This window comes from Gambusia affinis, linkage group LG05 (assembly GCF_019740435.1).
Source record: "Gambusia affinis linkage group LG05, SWU_Gaff_1.0, whole genome shotgun sequence".
Classification (NCBI taxonomy): Eukaryota; Metazoa; Chordata; class Actinopteri; order Cyprinodontiformes; family Poeciliidae; genus Gambusia; species Gambusia affinis.
The window spans coordinates 2,588,808-2,591,433 of NC_057872.1; positions in this window are offsets into that span (position 1 = coordinate 2,588,808).

Genomic DNA, 2,626 nt, shown 5'->3' on the forward strand with positions numbered 1-2,626 from the left:
TCCTGCATTACAGCAGATGAAGTCCAATTCCACCTGACCCTTTTTTTATAGCTTCAAACTACAGAGTATGTCTGTATGTCTTCAGTCAAGCCATACAGACAGACTCCAAGTCAAGCACATACAGTCCAACTGAAACTAAGCATTATACGATGAAGTCAAGGTCGGTTTATTATTCAAATTTGTGAAACTGATTTCTATGTAAAGAAACTCAGCAGATTGCATTGGGTCACTGACTTGCAGCATTCCGTCCTCCTACATGAGCATGTAGCAACAGTGGACAATCGCTTGCATTGTTTCGCCGACTTTACAGCAATCTCTCATACATGGAGTGACAGCAGAAAGGAAACCTTCCCTTTAACAGGAAGTAACCTGCAGCAGCACCAGAACCTGGCTCAGTGTTAGTATCCATCTGCTTACCACCCACACCACAAAAGGTAAATACATGGTAGTTGTGTAGCTTTAGAAAGACCAGAGGTCAAAGTAAAGCCAATGACTCACTCACACCGATGGTGGTGAGCTACAGCTGCCCAGAGGCATGTGAGACTGCCATACACTGGCACCACCGGGCCCTCTGACCACCACCTGCAGCCAAGGTGACTGAAGGGTCTTGCCCAAGGACACAACCACTGAGGCAGACGGAGCAGGGATCGAACTGCCAGTCCAGGCATTACAGGGCCAACTCTGACCTACCCTGTCAAGATCCTACTGGAGTGTAGTGTGGTGCATGATCAGGATGACGAAATGGGTGTCAAGGTGCCAGCAAAGAATGCAGTTCACTGCCATCAACAGGAACAGGTTTGAGCTTGAAAAGCATGCATAAATAAAAAGGCTGAGTTACGAGTGTGATTTACACTCGTAACTCAACCAAGGGTCCACGTGAGCCGCAGGTGGATACTAACACAACTGAAAGCAGTTCCTGCATAGACTGCCTGTTATTGACGTTGCTGTGCTTACGTCATCAGACGTGTTTGTCCTTAGCAATCAAGCAACCAGAAATATTCACTATTCTACATAACATAATCCCTCTGCTTTTCAAAATAAAAGCATGACATTTACTATTTAATAGGAAAAAGTCCTGCTTATGCTTTTGCATGGACAGATGAAAACTTATCCCGAATTAAATAGATTGTCGAGATGTTTAAAAGACTCATAACTGTTTACCAGTTATGAGCAGTCAATACCTTACCCAAAAGAGGTTATTTTAATGTCTTCGTTTTGATGAAACACATTTGTTTCCCAGCCAATCACAAGTCAGAATCGGACAAAGACCAAACCTTACATGTGGTCAGATGATGGATGGATGGATAGATGGATGGATGTTTGGATGGATAGATGGATCGAATTCATTGTTTCAGAACATGTTGAACTCTTTAAAAGAAAACTTAGCCTCTTGATCATTTGTAAATATGATATCCTATAATGGACATCCTGTAAAATGTAAGCAACAACAAACTAATTTGTTTGATGAAAAATGTGAAAACTAATAACCTGCACACAGTTAGGTATGTGGTTTGTTGAACAACCTTTTGGTGAATTTGGTCTTTCTTCTCTGAAATTTTCCATTTTACAAATGTTCCTCAAATCTGTCAAATTGTTGACACCCTGATTAGTCTTGTTTGATAAATTAAAAGTATCTTTTTAAAATAACAACCTATAAGCAGGTCTTAAACATACTTTTCACTAAGCCCACATTTCTGTTTTTATTAAAATAGTTTTTCTTATCTGATACTATCCATCCATCCATCCATTTTCTGTTCACCCTTGTCCCTATAGGGTCGGGAGGGTTGCTGGTGCCTATCTCCAGCTACGTTCCGGGCGAGAGGTGGGGTTCACCCTGGACAGGTCGCCAGTCTGTCGCAGGGCAACACAGAAACAGACAGGACACACCACCATTCACACACACACACTCACATCTAGATAGAATTTAGAGAGACCAATTAACCTGACAGTCATGTTTTTGGCCGGTGGGAGGAAGCCGAAGTACCTGGAGAGAACCCAGGCATGCACAGGGAGAACATGCAAACTCCATGCAGAAAGACCCTGGGCCGGGAATCAAACCCAGGACCTTCTTGCTGCAAGGCAACAGTGCTACCAACTGCGCCACTGTGCAGCCCAATCTGATGCAATACTCTAATTTTAAATGCCCTGTTATTATTAGCTGTTAGCAGAAAAATCATCATAAGAAAAATAAAGGTATTAAAATTCCTCATTCTTTGTGTAATCATCTATATAATGTGTTTCACCTGGTGATGAAGTTATAGAAATATATGTTTTTATTTATTATTAATAATATTCTAATTTATTGGATGTATCTGTATAGTTGTATCTAAGGGATGTTAATGAAAGAATTCCTGAAGATCTTACTGGGACAACTGAACTTTATCAGACTCTCTAGTGAACCAAGAGGACTGAAAACTGAAACTCAAACCAAAAGGTGGTTAAGCAAAGTTTCAGAGGTTTTCATATGAAACAGAACAAATGTCCAATTGTCTTGGCTTTACACCCAAAACCCTGGTAATTTAACAACTATTTGTCCCTAACCTGTTTACGTGACATTGCATTTATTTTGAAGTGTCTCGACGGACGTTAACGTAAGTACCTCGAGCTTTGTTAGCACAAGTCTCCT